Source organism: Saccopteryx leptura, chromosome 1, assembly GCF_036850995.1.
Source record: "Saccopteryx leptura isolate mSacLep1 chromosome 1, mSacLep1_pri_phased_curated, whole genome shotgun sequence".
In the NCBI taxonomy this organism is placed as follows: Eukaryota; Metazoa; Chordata; class Mammalia; order Chiroptera; family Emballonuridae; genus Saccopteryx; species Saccopteryx leptura.
In genome coordinates, this window is record NC_089503.1 from 215,071,434 (window position 1) to 215,089,295 (window position 17,862).

Below are 17,862 nucleotides of genomic sequence, written 5' to 3' on the forward strand. Positions count from 1 at the left end.
CTAATAAATATTTCTATACAAGGAAATAAAATTCTGGAAGAATGCATCCCAAACTATTCATAGAGTTTATCTCTAAAGAAGGTCAGTTGGTCCTTTTTCTATTTTTTGTATCTGCTTAATTGTGCCTTCTAACATATCTTTAATGAATATAAATTCTCTTTGAAATAAGGGGGGGAGTGTGATTTAAAACAATCCTTTAAAAATCTTGATAGCTTATTAGACTGACCAATCTTCATCTACTTATGTCCAAAATGACCTCAATTTACCTTTTTTCCATGTCCCTCAGTTTTGTTTTTCCACCTAAAACACAGCATGCCAATTTAAGCTAGTCAATAGTGTACTTTCAGAGTGCACCCCTGTGGTCTGGCATTCAACATATTTTCCAGAAGATGGTAGCAAATACAACCCAGCCGTAATGACAGCCCTTCTAAGAAACCCTAACTCCTCTGTTTGAGAGTTTAAAAGTAAAAGTTGCAAACTGATTTAATCTCAATATATATAAAAAATACAAACTGGGATGCACATAAAAAAGTAACTTGAAGGTCTCTTATCTAAGCTAAGTTTGATATTTATTGGGATTTATTTATACATCGAACAATTCTGATATCCTAGGGTAGTTTATCAGTTTTGCATACATGTTTTTCTTTTTATGTTTTCTTCATCAGTGGTCTTATTATGGCTGGAATGCTTAATGATAAACTTTACTATTGTTTTCAAATAGATTTCAAGTTTAATTATCTAACGTGTTAGTTTTTCTTCGCCTTACTTGGGGTAGCTCCTTTCTATGTCTTTACTCAATTTGTTTTCATGCTTTTATTTAAAAAGTACTTTCCCTTTCAAATGTGCTAAAATGAAAGAAATTCTGAATATATTATGCATGAATATATCTTCACCCCAAGAATTAATTTTAAAATAAATTAAGTTGCTATAATGCTAAGTCTAATATCTGAGAAAAACAGCATACATATTTATTCAATTAGGGCAAATATTTTCTTATTTCATTATTTTAAAAATAAATTCAACATTTTTAAAAGATACAGTTTAATATTTTCTGAAATGTCATAAAGTCTTTTCTTGTTTAAAGGGCCACAATACAGAATTTTTTTACGTCTGCCTATAACTCAACACACACTTAATATAGTTCTCTGGCATCTGATAATTTAGTACCCCAAAGATTCAATAAACATGGTGTTTAAAAAAACAATGCAATATAGAGAAATATGGGTTTTGTTCTTAGGAGCAGTGCTGTTCAATAGACTTCTGCAATGTGGATAAGTTCTATCTCCATGCGGTCTGATTCTGTAGCCATTAGCCCCATGTGATCACTGAGCATTTACAAAGTGGCTAGTGTGACTGAGGAGCTGAATTTTACATTTTATTTAATCTTAATAAATTCAGCTTTAAATAGCATGTGGCTAGTAGCTACTGTATCAAACTGCACAGTTCCAGAGTTATACTTGCTTGAATTATATTCAGATAAAAGTATTCATGGATATTTGCCACACAGTAATGTATCTTTTGCCTTAATATAATCAATTTTGTGTCTTGCCTAATTTCCCAAAAAGAGTAAATTACCTGTTTTCATTACCTCTTCGATCCAGTTCTTCCCTGGCAGATGGTAGGAAATGAGAGTCCTATTTCCCTTGAGAACACATTGACATTTCACCCCATCTCGGCAGTTGGCTAGTTGAGCTTTAGTGGCTCTCCTGATGAGCCTCAGATGGATTAAAACATGAAGTCCTTCATTTTCTACTGATGGGAGAACAATGAGCCAACAATAAAACTTTTACTTATGTTTACCTTAAAGAATCTTTACTAGTATTTACTAACAACTATTAGGGCTTATTTTTGTGGTGGCAATTATAATATATTCTTGTGCTCACCTATAACAGTTAGGGTACTAATGGAAAAGAGAAGGCACACTCTAACTTGTCATGAAGGAGAATTTTAAGAAAGGACACTTGACAAAAGTGTGGGCTAGGTTAAAGGAAACCTACAAGAGGTAGTGCGGTATCCCAGGGTCAACAACAGAAGAGAGCTCCTAGGCCAGCTAGGGCAGGGGTCCCCAAACCTTTTACACAGGGGGCCAGTTCACTGTTCCTCAGATCGTTGGAGGGCTGGACTATAAAAAAAACTATGAACAAATCCCTATGCACACTGCACATATCTTATTTTAAAGAAAAAACAAAAACAAAACAGGAACAAATATAATATTTAAAATAAAGAACAAGTAAATTTAAATCAACAAACTGACCAGTATTTCAATGGGAACTATGGGCCTGCTTTTGGCTAATGAGATGGTCAATGTCCGGTTCCATATTTGTCACTGCTAGCTGTAACAAGTGATATGACGTGCTTCCGGAGCCATGACGCGAAAGTAGTACTGTACGTGAGCAACACCTTGCTTTGAGGCACCGCCACATACAGTACTCCAGGAGCACAGGACATCCTGTGCTCCTCTCACTAACCACCAATGAAAGAAGTGCCCCTTCCGGAAGTGCGGCGGGGGCGGATAAATGGCCTCAGGGGGCCACATGCGGCCCGCAGGCTGTAGTTTGGGGACCCCTGAGCTAGGATAAGGGGAGGAGCCATGTCAGAACTGCTACAGGAGAAGATTGCTTGATAGGAGCTGTACTCCTTGTTAATGAGACGCTGCCAACCCTGACAACCTTGCTCTTACCTCATGCTCTTGGTGCATCCTACTGGCTAAGTCAATTGAAAGCTAGAAAACTGGGGAACCTATAGATCCAACATACAAGGGCAGGTTCCAGAGCTCAGACAGGTGGATAACCTGGCTAGGAGATCTAGAAAAGTGACAGAGAAGATGCAACTATCCCTTCCTAGTTTGGAACCAATTGAGAGGGGCACAGATGGTTCTAAATCAACCTTCAATGAATATAAAAACATCTGTTTTATTATTTCTGGACTGTAGTAGATTAAAGATGGCGGCAGATTCTTTGTTGTTCTTTCCATTGAGAAGTAGAGTTTATATTCCCCTCTCTTTGAACCTACACTGACCTTAAGGACTTGCATGAATAATAGAATGCTGTGGAAGTGCCAGTGTTGGACTTCTCAGGCTTGGTCATAAGAAGCCTTTCAACTTCTGCCTGGTTCTGTTAGAATACTTTTTCTTGTGGTGTTGTCCCTGGATACAGGGCCCCAATGCTGAGTCCATGTGTCAACAGCCTCTCTTGAGCTCCCAGACAAGAGCAGCATCAATTATTAGTGATCCTAGACCAGGTGCCATATGTAAGTGAAAAAGCCATTTTGACAGTGGATCCTCTATCCCAGCCACCACAGCTGATGCCACACATATCAGAGATGAACCCTGTAGCTAAGTCTTTCCCAGATTCCTGACTCACAAATTCCAGAGAAAATGAAAAGAGTTATTTTAAGCTGCTATATTCGCGTTGGTATTATAAGGTCCTTCCTCAAGGAGACCCAGCATCTCTCTCAGTCAGTGGGCTCTGGATTTGTTAACTGACTTAGATCTAAAAACTCGACGATAAGGCACAGTTTTCCATCATGGAAGGCAATCTGTTCAACAGCTCCTGAGTTTTTAAAATTTTCAAATCATGTGTCACCCTCATCAGTTTCCCATTGATATTTCCCTGAAAGCAGGCACTGCCGTTCCAGTAGCCCTGGAATTGCAACCCTTCCCAATAAAACTTAGCGTGTAGGCTTCATCTTAGTCTCTACTTTCCGGGGAATTTACACTGAAACAACGTGCACAATAAAATTTACTTGCCCAATAGAAGGTGAAAACAGAAAAATATGGCACTGCCGACTAAGATGGGCCACTTTCTGCATGGTGAAGAAGTGTAGGACAGAGAAAGGACTGGTGTTCCGAGAGATACTTAATTCCTTCTCAAACTCACACCAATCTAAGTCTTTATTTCTCCTCTCATCTGGAAATTGAGCAAAGAGCAATGGTGGCCCAGGTGCTGACACATGAGGGCCGGGGAATTGAACATCCTTCCACCACAGTGACTAAGGTTTGGTATTTGTAACTTTTATACTTGACCCACAGTTCCTAGACCATTTGCTCCATCTTTTTCAGTACTTTGTCTTTTGTTTTATTTCAGTTTTAGAAGTGTCAATGGACATATCTTCAAGCTCACTGATTCTTTCTGTGGCTGTGTTTGGGCTATTGCTAAGCTTATCAAAAGCATTTTTCATATCCATTACAGTGTTTTTGTAACATTCCCTTTTGAGTCTTTCTTAGAATTTCTATCTCTTGGCTTACATTGTCTATCTGTTCTTGAGTGATGTCCACTTTTTTTTCCAATAGCTCACTTAGCATATTAATCATAGTTGTTTTTAATTCCTATTCTGATAATTGCAAAGTCTCTGCCATATCTGAATGTGGACCTGCCATATCTGAGTGTAAATTTTTGTTGAAAGAAGGGCATGATGTACTAAATAAGAACTGAAGTAAATAAGCCTTTAATATAAAGTTTTGTGTTTATCTGGTTAGGAGTAAGATATGTTTACTTTTGCTGTAACTGTACGGGTCGGAAGCTAAAATTTTTCTCTGGTGTGTGTGTGTGTGTGTGTGTGTGTGTGTGTGTATGTGTCTGCGTGACTCTGTTGTTGTTGGGTTTTTCTAGAGACTTCTTAAATGAAGTCTGAAATGTGAAGTTATTTCAATTACAATTTTCTGTTATTATACGGGAACCCTACTGATATGTCAGTAAGATGTGAGAAAGAGAGAAACATTCTGTGATTCTATGACTAGGTATTTGTATTTTAGTGAGCCCATGCCCCTGGGCTGTGACCTTCACTGTGCTTCTCAGTGTTTTGTTCTCCCTCTTAGATAAGACAGGAAGGCTAGACTTGGCTGGAGTTGGGAGTTTCCCTTCCCCTGGGTCAACTAAGCTCTGGTATAACCCATGTTGGTTAGGCTTTTGTAAAATAGTTTTCTTGTGAACAGGCCTCATCAAGAACAGAGAGCTCTCATTTTTTCAAAATGGCTGCCTTTGCCTTCCACTTGCAGAGAGCACAAGGGGATTTTTCTCCAATCTTTAGCGTGGGAACCTGTAGGTCTCCTGGCAGTAAAACTCACAAAAGTGTAAAGGCCTCCTAGACTGGGTTCTGAGCCTCCAGCAATTAATTAATTTCAGTTTAGGTTTTCTAACCCCAGTGCTAGTTCCCGTAGAGGCTTCTGTTCTGGTAAGCTCTGATTCTCTATATCCGCCAGTTTATCTCCAACTTTTGGGGCAGAGGCTTTCCCTGTGACCTCAATTCTCTGATGAATCTAAGAACAGTTGTTGGTTTTCGCTTAGGGGTCAGGAACCTTTTTGGCTGAGAGAGCCATGAATGCCGCATATTTTAAATGTAATTCCGTGAGAGCCATACAATATGTTTTACACTAAATACAAGTAAATTTGTACATTTTATGTAAGACCAACACTTTTAAAGTACAATAAGTCTCTGAATTCTTTTTAATAATGTTGTTATGCTGTTGCTAACCAGTGATGAATAAAGTACTTCTTACCATTAATGTGACTTCTGGTGCTGCATGGTTTTGCTGATGGCTTTGTAGTCTGGTTGATATGTGGTGAGGTTAAGCTTCATGCAGGCATTGAGACTTCCATCCGTTAAACGTGATCGTAGGTTGGTCTTAACGTTCTTTAGATGTGAGAAAGACTGCTCACATGCATACGTAGAGCCAAACATTGTCAGTACAGCAATACTCACACGCTGCAGTGTGTGGTATATGACGGGAAGCACGTTCCAAGTTTTGACAATCAGCTGGTCCGCGGGTTGAAGTTTTTTCATTTCTCCCCACTTGTGTTTGCTCACCAACTCTGCTTGCTGTCATGCAAGCCTTTCCAAATCTTCATTCAGTGACTTGAACTTACCCACCCACATGTCTGAGGCCTTCAGGTCAGCAGCTTGTAGCTCAAAATCTCTGACGTAGGCACCGGGGATGTAACTCATGTCGGTGCTGTCCACTGCACACTTGTGTGGATGGGTGATGAACTTAAAAAGACTAGTGCACGGATGAAATTCTCCAAAGCGCACTTTGAATGACTGCAGGAGATTAGATGTAAAGCCCGCTAGCTGCTGGAAATCAAGATGTTGAGCAGGGTCACTTGCTGTGCATGATTTAAACTCTCCCAGTTTTTCAAAGTATAGTAAACAACCTGTTTCAATGTCAGCGATGAAGAGTTCCAGCTTGTTTTCAAATGCAAACACTGCTTGTTGAAGGGATAAGACTGTATTTCCAATGCCTTGCATTTTCACATTGAGCTGGTTCAGATGTTCAGGCATGTCCATGAGATAGTAGAACTTCAGGAGCCACTCAGTGTTAGCTAACTCAGGATGCTCGACATTTTTCATTTCAAGAAAAGTCCAGATTTCACTCAGACAAACCACAGAATGGCTGAGCACCTTCTCTCTGGACAACCAACACCACTGCTGTGCAGAAGCAGACCAGGATAATTATTCCCAACTTCACCCAGCAGTGTTTTAAACTGGCGATCATTTAAAGCTCGGGCAACAATAAAGTTGACCACCTGAATGACCAGTGACATCACCTCACCAAGCTGCTCACCACACATCTGAGCACAAAGCGCCTCCTGATGTAGGATGCAGTGAAAACTTAGGATGGGTCTCGTTTTATGTTCATGAAGAAGCACTATGAATCCTCTGTTTTTCCCCACCATGCACGGAGCGCCATCAGTACACACCGAAATAAGTTTATCCATTGATAGATTTTTTTTCTTTAGCGAACTCAGTGAAAGACTTGAATAAATCCTCCCCTCTTATCTCTTTCTTAGGCAAAACAGCAAGACTTTTCTCAAGTAGTGTGTCACCAACAGCATACCTTGCAATCACGCTGAACTGGGATAAATGGCTTACGTCTGTTGACTCTTCCAAAGCAAGAGAAAAGAATGGTGCTGCATTTATGTCCTTCACTTGTGTTGCCTCAATTTGATTTGCCATCATGATGGTATGATTGTGAACAGTTCTTGCCAACAGAGGCAAGTCTTTTATTTGATTATTTTGTCTTTATCCGAAAAGTCATCAAAAAGTTCATTGACAACATCAAGCATGAATGTTTTGGCATACTCCCCATCTGTGAATGGCTTTCCGTTTCTCACAATTGCTAAAGCACCAGCAAAGTTAGCCGAATTCCAGTCACCTTGTAGGGTCCAAACACGGAGTTGCTGCTAATTAGCTTCCACTCTGCACAGTAGCTCTTGGCATGCTTTCTTCCTACTGTCCCCCGCTGGATATTTCGATGCAAATGTAGTATGGTGTGTTTCAAAGTGCCGCTTTATATTTGACCATTTCATCGATGCAATTTTATCATTGCATATTAGACACACTGCAGAACCTGCTCTCTCCACAAAGGCGAATTCCTCTGTCCATTCCTGCTGAAAAGTATGATACTCCTTATCTTTTTTTCTTTTAGCCATCTTCTTCATCAAAAAGGTTTCTGCAATTAGCTAGCTGACTACTTGATTAAAAGGAGGGGAGTTTACTTCCTGACCTCACAACAACACGTGTAATGTTATACATTATCCAATAAAAATTTGGTGTTGTTCCGGGGGACAGCTGTGATTGGCTCCAGCCACCTGCAACCATGAACATGAGCAGTAGGAAATGAATAGATTGTAATATATGAGAATGTTTTATATTTTTAACATTATAATTTTTTTTTTATTAAAGATTTGTCTGAGAGCCAGATACAGCCATCAAAAGAGCCACATCTGGCTGGCGAGCCATAGGTTCCTGACCCCTGGGTTAATTTATCTTTTTGTTTGTTTGTTTTTTGGTTTTGTGGATAGGTGTGATGACTTCCAAATTCTATAATGCCAGGCTGGAAAACAGAGGTTGAGATTTTCTTTTGCTTGTCATTTATAAACAATATTAGTCTGTTAATAGTGTATCATGAATGTTTTGACTCAATATTTTACTAATGAGGCTACCTACCATGCCTCGCAGTATTGTAGAATTCTTGCCGTGAGTTTTAGAAACATATGCAGATGATGAAAAACAGAAAATGGAGCTATTAAGTCATAAAAGGTATGGTGTGTGGGCCATGAGGTCTTGTACTCTGCAGAGTAAGCCCTGGGCTAAGTTTAGGAGCCCCTGTTGCATAATGTAAACTTCCCACCTATGCTCCAAGAGGATTGTTCAGTCCTCACACCTCCCCTGAATCTGAAATCTTACTTACTACCTATCATCACATTTAGAACCTAAGAGATTATAAGAAAAGATAATGTAGCCATAGACTCAGTCTTGAATACTGTACCAAGATTTTAACTATATCCTTATTTCCTGTCTTACTCCAGTGAAACAACAAGAAATCCTTCATCTCTTTCCCTCAAAGCTGAGGAAAGAGAGAACCTAAGAAATCTGCCTTTTTTTTTTTCTTTTCTTTTCTCTTGGCCTATGCTGGCCCATTTAAATCCTCTAAATCTGAAGGTCTTTCCTAGACAGAAGGCAATCCAAGTCTTACGGAGAAAGAATATAGAAATTACATATCCCTCCAAAGGTCCATCTTCTTATCCTTAACAAGTGAGAAGCCGGGCTTAATTCTCCAGTGGGCTATTGAGTTTCTATGTAAATAGAATCAATATATTCCATGCATCAGAATCAATGGTGCTATCTATTAAAATTGCATATGCCTGGGCTTTTGTCCAAATTTACCAAACCAGTATTTCAGCATTGGTAATACGCTCCCATGATTTTTTCTCTGCACATCAAAATTCAGGTTAAAGTGGCATGGAGGCAGGGGTAGGCATGAAGAGTAGCAGTAGCCATTAAGAATGGAATGCAGTCTGTCTTGCGGTGGCGCAGTAGGTAAAGTGTCGCCCTGGAATGCTCAGGTCACTGGTTTAACACCCTGAGCTTGCCCGGTCAAGGCACATATGAAAAGCAACTATGAGTGGATGCTTCCCGCTCCTCCCCCTTCTCTCTTTCTCTCCTCTCTCTAAAATCAATAATAATAAGAAAAAGAATTGAATACAGCTTTGTACCCATTTTTAAGTTAAATTTGTCAGGCAAGAATGACTACGCTTTTACGGTCCTATGGCCACTTGTAGTCTTTTAGAGCTTGAAGTATGATCCTTTGAGCAACCATGAAAAAAAAAAATTCTTTTACAAGCTGCATACATAATGTAATTTCATATAGTCTGAAGTGTTACAAATGGGATTTTAATGCAAGACAAATGACAAATATGTATATTTATCTGTTTTTAATAATAATAGTAGTAGTGATAAGGAATAACATTTATGGAGTATTTAACCATGCTTTAGACAGTGTGATAAATGGTTTTCATTGATTCAATTAATTCTTACAGAACTTATGTGAGATAGGTGAACTGATTATTTCTATTTCACATGTGATAAAACCTAAGCCTAAAGGAAAAGTGGTAACATTTCCAAGTCATATAACTTATAAGTAACAGAGGTAGAACACAGCCCAGGACTGCCTGCCCAAGTTCATAACCACAGTTTCACTGCAGTAAAATGAATTAGATAATAACAGATTTAAAAATATTATAGTCCTTTGTGATACTGGTCAGTTCTGACTCTTGCCTTTGCTGTTTGGCTCCTTTGCATAATAAATCTTGGATACTTAATTTTGAGTGTGTAATGGCTGAATGTACCTATGTTTAATTAAAGAGAAGTACATTTAATTACACTGGCAAATTTTAAATGCTTGGCTATCGTCTGAGCTGGCAAAATTCTTCTAAGTTCTTAAGTTAACCCTTGTACCTCCAGAAATTTTGCTTAACAAATAGCAGTTTACTTGAAAAACTGTAAGAGCCTACCCAGTTTTTTAATATTTTCTTGAGACCCACACATCAGCCTCATTTTCTGATGTAATGGAGGGTGCTTTGGGGGTTTTATGGGAAATACCTTTCCCTGGTACATGGGATTTAGCAATGTAGCAGTTCTCAGATTATGTGATGAAAATCCCTCCTGTTCAATCAAGAGTGAGTAGTAGTTTTAAGAAGGGGGTTTAGGACAAGGATATTTGAACATCAGCCTCTGAGAATTTACAGCTGTTTTCAAAACCAGAACCAATATTTTCCACACAAAATGCTAAACCTTTAAGGACTCATTTGCAAATAAGAGACTGCAAATTTTGAGCATTTGCTTACTGTCATTTCTCCAGGCACAATAAGCGCACACCTTGCTAATGACCAGGTGGTTGTCAATATCACTTTCCAATGATGAGACGGCTATTCAGGGCGGGATAAGGAGGAAGAAGAAGATGGTCAACAGACAATCCAGCTTTCATTTTCACACTCCCTGGAGGGTTTTCATTACCCTTTCATTGCCCTCCTCAAGGTCAGCTCTGTCTAGACAGTTCCTGGCTTCAGCTTCCTATGGCTAAGGCACCCCCAGCGTGGGCTTGTGGGCGTGACCTCTCTCAGTGCCCTTGCACTTGAGTTGGGGGAACCCCTTCTTTCCTGTCTTATCTGTAACCTTTCTCTAGGTGAGAAGGTCTCTCCAGCGGCAGCTGGGTCAGCCTTGTTATGGTGATTGCAGTGCGAAGAGCTGCTTCTCTCTTGTTAGAAGTGACATCAGTGTACATTAAAGCCATCATATCTCCTTTCATATTAAAATGCCTGTCAGCTCTCCTGCTCAAAGGCTGTAAATCTGCCCGACTAGCCTGAGCTTGGGAAGTTTTCATTATGAAAATACAAAGATAAGCACTCTGTTTTACTGTCAAGGGAAAGAGGTAGGCTTCTGGTAATGACATTACTTTTAAAAATAAATATATATTTTCTTAACTAAGGATGATATAAGCAAATTTTGAAAAGATAGTTCCCTCCTTTTTCCTTTTTTTTTTTTTTTTTTTTAAGTTTTTAAAATTCAGCCTCGAAACGTGGGCTGGCCCAGCTCAGACAGGAAATCCGGCTGGAGTGAGGTCTATTAATGCATGCATTTCACACTCGCTCTTGCAGTAAATCATTAGACATTTTCAATAATTTTAGCCCTTTGCTATATTTGTTCAATCTAAGAAGTGCAAAAGAATACTTAACCCACAGTTCACCTTTAATTCATAAATGCAATAACCTTTGTGTTTTGTGTTGGATTTAAGCTTTTTCTTAACATTTTTCAAGACTATCACAAAGCCTCACTTGTTAGTAGAATGTGTTTGACCGCCTGTCTCAGTCATACTTGTGGTGAGTTTAGGGAGCCTTCTTCATGTAATCCACTCTTGACCCTCCAATGGGAAGGCCAGTCAGTGAGTCTTCTCTGCATTTCTGGGCAACTGGGCACGTCTCCCATTAGAGTGGGAAGGTCATCACACCTATAATACCTGCACTCCTTCCCCAGACCTGGCAAAGATGCCAGCATTTCACAGTAAGAGATGTGCTATATACTTTAAGCCATTCAGGATCTCTACCATATTAAAATGCCCATGGGCAAAATCACATATTGGGTCTGCTATTATTACCTTATCGGGAAAGTGCTTATGAGGTCTTGGTCATGATGACATTAAGCTGAAAAACTGGAAAAGAGGCTGAGAGCACACAGATTATCTTGGGGAACATTTAGAGAGCAGAAGGCTCAGTGAGCTGGGCTGCCCTGGTGAGAATTCCAGTGCTGTCAGGGATGGGGGGGTTGGAGGGATGGCCCATGAGACCAAGAAGAAGGAGCTTCTTGACAAGGAAACTATGGGAGAACATCAAAGACACTGTTTTCTTCAAATGGCTCGTCCATATTGGCCAGTACCCAATCAATTTTCTCTACTATTACAGTTACTCCAGAATCTCTTTTTTTCTTGATTTTGATATTGTATAAGTTTACTCTTGACTGTTGCTCATAATAAATTATTTGGGTGGAGGGGGGCATTGGAATCCATCAGACTACTTTTCCTTCATGTGCAATTAGAGAGTAACTTCTTGTCTGAGTTGGCTGGTGTGTTCTTTGTCTAGTGAAGGAAGTAAAAAGCAAGTGTCAGTGAAGGTTCTGAGATCTTTGCTGCTCTTGAATAAGAATGGGTGCAGAGCTCAGATTTGGACAGCAAGCCCAGTTTCAGGCACTAAATAATCATCGATGAAGCTATATTTATGAATTAGCTATGTGACTGGGGTTGGGAGAACAAGGCTCAAGGAGCGCTGAGATTCTGATTAAAAGTCTACATCAAGGAAACTTGTGCCTGGACTGTGGTGGTACAGTGGCTGGAGCATCGACCTGAGATGCTGAAGTCACTGGTTAAGGCCTTGAGCTTGCCTGGTTAAAGCACATATGGGAGTTGATGCTTCCTGTTCTCTCTCCTCTCTCTCTCTCTCTCTCTCTCTCTCTTTCCCACTCCTCTCTAAAATAAATAAATAAAATCCAAAGAGAGAAAGAAAAAAATTAAAAGGAACTTCATTTACTTTCATATTTTATTTAATATTTATTCAAGCTGTGGTACTCAGAGGGTCTTATCCTGAAACTAACTAGGCCAACTAACAGAGGGTATTCTTCTTTTTCTTTTCTTTCTTTCTTTTTTTTCTTTCTTTCTTTCTTTCTTTCTTTCTTTCTTTCTTTCTTTCTTTCTTTCTTTCTGTGTGTGGCAAAGACAGAGAAAGAGTCAGAGAGAGGGACAGATAGGGACAGACAGACAGGAAGGGAGAGAGATGAGAAGCATCAGTTCTTTGTTGTGGCACCTTAGTTATTCATTGATTGCTTTCTTATATGTGCCTTGACTGGGGGGCTACAGCAGACTGAGTGACCCCTTGCTCAAGCCAGCGACCTTGGGCTCAAGCTGGTGAGCCTTGCTCAAACCAGATGAGCCTGCACTCAAGCCGGGGACCCTGGGGTTTCGAACCTGGGTCCTCTGCATCCCAGTTCGATTTTCTATCCACTGCGCCACCGCTTGGTCAGGCTTTTCTTTTTTCTAGCTGTAATTTAAGAAGATGATTGTCAGTTCCTCCAATTCTTTCTAAAGCGGATATGAAAAGAGGGCCGTGTTGTATATTTGAGACAGCCAATCACTCTTTCTTGGTGGTGGTTGACCTTCTAAATGAGTCCAGACATTGGTACCAGCTCTGTTTCTTACCTCAACGACTTCAGGGACTGCAGACATCCATCTCTCCTGGTATTGGAGAGAAAAATATCCAGCTACTTGCAGGGGGGGGGAGGGATAGAGAAAAGAGAGCTTATGCTAAGGTATTGGTAATTTTCAGATACATTGTGTTTACTAATCCAGAATTGGGAAAAATGCTTCTAATGCTAAAAGTGACAGAGAAGTAGCATTTGGTCCTAAATTGTTACATTCTCCCTAAATGAAGACCTAAGATTCTGAAGTTGTTCTTGAACTTGACCCTGCTAGTTTGTAATATGCTTCATTTTAACTACACTGCAGTGCTTGTGAAAGAAACCTTTATGCCAAAAAGCATATGGGTTTGATATGTCCTAGAAAATCAAGGACATCTGGCTTTATTTGTATGGCTTTTTTCCCCCCCTGTAAACAGTTTTTTGGAAGTGTTTAAAGCACTGGTAGAATTCATTAATATTTTGGAATGAATTTAGTTTAGCTATGTCATAATAGAAATGGATTGTGAGTTTTTTGGTAGTTTAAAAAAATCAAAATGTTCACATTAGCAGTTAAAACCACATTAGAAACATTTCAAAAACTGAATTTATTTTAAATCAATGGGGTAGCAGGTATTCTAGCAGAGAAAACCCTTGAAAGATGTAGCTATGCATTTTCGAAAGTTAAAAGAACCGCATAGCCCTTGCTGCTATCTACAGCATCCCTAAATTTTTATATGCCCTGCTGTCTTCATCTGAGCTGGCCGTACAGTGTTAATTAGTTCCACTGCGGCGGAATGAGCCTCATTGACATGGATACAGCCGGCCAGCATACGACGCGGGGGCCCACGGGCCACAGCTCTCCAGCATCCACTATGATTCACAGAGGCCAACACAACTCTTTTCTTTGCGGCTGGGTAACCATTTACGTTTGAGGTGAAGAAGTTAATATGGAGATTTTGTGAGCTAGGAAAGAAGACGAATGCTATCATTCTAATTTATGACCTTTCATATAAGGGCCAAATGTAAAGGCAACTTCAATTGTTTTATATCTCAGGGCCAGCACATAGCAGATGTATGAAATTTGGAGTGTTAGATATAAACTTTTATTACCAAATTATAAATAATTTCTCCCACTTATAACGTTCACCTTTCAAGTTCATCTTGATTAAAATACAAGGGCAGTGTCACACCGATTTCATTGAATTTCACAGCTGAGAGAGGGTTTTCTGGAGTTCATAGTGGAGCAGAAAAGCATCCTGGCACTTGAAAGATTCTGTTTAGAGGGCTCAGACCCAGACCCCATCACTTTAGAAAATCAAGTGATGCCAAAATGATGGCAAATAAAGTTTGAAGATCTATTTATTTTTTTAATTTAGGAATTAAATGTAATGGGGTTACATTGGTCCATAAAAACACATTGATTTCAGATGTTCTTAAACATCTATGTACCATTTGAACTGTTGATTACATTGTGTGTCCATCGCCCAAAGTCAAATAGTTTTTTTGTCACCCTATATTTGTCTTTATATTTTTGAGGATTTATCTAAACATCTCATACATTATGTCTGAAACCAAATGCCCATGATATAGAATATGTCCCATCTTGTGGCAAAAATAAAAGGCACACTGACTTTCCTGAGAAATGTGTCCATCAGTCAATAAGCTTATATCACTTCTCAAAAGATATTTCAGTACAATGTTAAATGACATAAACATTAGCCCTGTGCTCATAGAGTACACATGAGGGAGGGAACACACACACACACACACACACACACACACACACACACACAGAGTTATTTAACTGTGGCATTCACAAGTGGTACAAAGGGGAAGTATAGCATACTATGATCATGACAGGAGGAGGAATATCTAGTCTGAGGGATTATCAAAGGTTTTCTCTACGGAATCTGTTTTTGAGCTAAGACCTAAAGTATAATTAGGGGTTGACCTGGCGGGAGAGGAGGGGCCTGGGCACCAGCTGAAGAGACCAGCTTTAAGGCTCTCTCAGTAACCAGCAGATGATAAGGTTTGAATTGGATCATGGGGAAGAAGAATGGAAGTGACAGTTTTAATACCCATGAGTACAAGAGATGAGGCATTGGTCCCATTCGGGGTAGAGATTTGAAATTGAGACCCTGCATAAAGTGGGATGATTGAAGGCTACACTGTAAAAAAGAGAGAGAGAGAGAAGAGATATTTAACAACGATAGGATGTCTTTCACACCCCATGATAAAAAGTAGATAATAGTGGTCCAAAACAAGGATGTGGCAGGTTAGATGTGTTTATTGTCCAGTCTGAAGGTCCAGGTAAATCCAAGTGCATGCCAGCATTTCATATCAGTAATGCATTGCTGGAACAAGACCCACCAGCGTCCTTAGAATGATAACAATGATTTACGTATTAAAATCTGCTTTGAAGGTTGTCGGCCAATCCAATTTCATGTTTATATCTATCATCATCAGCATCAACATAATACAATCACACACATGTCCATAAGGCTGTTTTATTTTTTTGTTTATTTTTCTTTCTATTTATTCATTTTAGAGAGGAGAGAGAGTAAGAGAGAGAGAGAGAGAAGGGGGGAGGAGCAGGAAACATCAACTCCCATATATGCCTTGACCAGACAAGTGCAGGGTTTCGAACCGATGACCTCAGCATTCCAGGTTGACACTTTATCCACTGCGCCACCACAGGTCAGGACCATAAGGCTGTTTCAAAAAATAAGCTAGACATGATACTTTTTCTTATGAACATGAAACACCAAGTAACATAGGTGTTATTTTTTAAAGGACTAGGACTCTAGAAGTTTGAAACAAATAATGAAACAGCATTATTTTACCTCAGTATTTTTATACTAGTATTTGCCTGTTTAAAAAAATAGTATGTTCAAGAGCATGAAAAGACAAGCCACCAATTCGGAGAAAATACTTGCAAAAGACACATCTGATAAAAGGCTGTTATCCAAAATATACACTGCACTCTTAAAACTCAACAATAAAAATAAATAATCTTAAAAAATGGGCAAAAGGGCAGAAAAGACACCTCACCAAAGAAGATATATAGATAGCAAAGAAACATATAAAAAGACATTCCACATCATATGTCGTTAGGGAAACGCAAATTAAAATTGCATTGGGATTCCACTACACTCTCATAAGAATGACCCAAACCCCAAACACAGGAAAACACCAAATGCTGATGAGGATATGAGGCACAGGAGCTGTCATTCATTGTGGGGGGCAACACAAAATGGCACAGCTACTCTGGAAGACAGTTTGGCAGTTTCTTACAAAACTAAATATTCTCTCATCGTATACCTCAGCAATTGCATTCCCTGGCATTGACCCCCAAACTTGAAAACTCAACTCATTTGCCATCAGTTAAAAACTAATATCCACACAAAAACTTGCACACAGATGTTTCATAGCAGGTTATTCATAATTGCCAAAACTTGGCAATAACCGAGATGTCCTTTAATAAGTTAATGGATAAGTAATCTGTGGTACATCTAGACAATGGACTATTATCCAGCATTAAAAAAAAAACACATTATAAAGCCATGAAAAGTCATGGAAGAAACTTAAATGCATATCACTAATGGAAGGGAGCCAATATGAAAAGGTTATATACTGCACGATTCCAACTTTGAGATATTCTGGAAAAGGCAAAACCATGGGTACAGTAGAAAGCTCAGTGGTTGCCAGGGAATAGTGGGGAGAGAGGAATGAATAGGTGGAACACAGAGGATGGTTAGAGCAGTGCAAATACTGTGTGATACTCTCATAATGGATACATGTCATTACATGTTTGTCAAAACCCATAGAATACACGACACGAGGAGTGAACCCTAATGTCAACTATGAAGTTTGGGTGATAGTGATGTCTCAATGCAGTTTCATCAGTTTCAAAAATTAAGCCAAACTAAACTATGTAAGCTAAACTGAATCTTGTCAAAGTATTCTTAGGACTTTATGATTATTATTTTTATGAATTTTAATAAATTAATGTTAATGTTCATGGGTTTGAAGATGAGTTCTCGGTGGACTAGTTTTAGAAAAAAATCTTGTACATTCTTTGTAAAATTAAAGACGCTAAAAAATAACCCCCTGTGAAATACGGAAAGTTGCTTTGTGAGTTGGTGAAAGCTGTTGAAAGGGTTCTGGATAAATACAGTTAGATAAACGTGTTGTCTCATGAAGTAATACACGGAGCCCACCCCATCTGTCTAGGTGGGCCCTTACAGACCCATGCCCTGTGGACCTGCAGATGAGCCATACCCCTAAAACTCCTCATTGTCTCTGCCTACCCCATCAGTCTTAATGGTTCCATTAGGGCTCTGTGGCAAAAGCAAAGAGGCTATGGATTAAGATAGTCTTTTTTTTTTTTTTTTTTTTTTTTAATAATTGAAACAAGCAGTAAGGAATATGGTACAATTATATTTATTTACTTATTTATTCATTTTAGAGAGAGGGAAGAGAGATAGAGAGAGAGAAGGAGGAAGGAGCAGGAAGTATCAACTCCCATATGTGCCTTGACCAGGCAAGCCCAGGGTTTCGAATTGAAGACCTCAGCATTCCAGGTTGACACTTTATCCACTGCGCCACCACAGGTCAGAGGAATATGGTACAATTTGATGACTTTTGTGAAGAAGGCTTTTAGGGACAGGGCTTTATCTTCTATCATGTATGTTTTTGCAGCTAATTATTTTATTTAAATAATACTTTATTTAAATTTTTTTTGTTTACATTATATTTTATACTGCAAGAACTTCAAATACAGCCTTTCAATAAATTCATAGTGCTTGGTCTTTATCCAAAACGAGCTTTTATAGAAAGATATAATCAAGTCTCTCTTTCCTA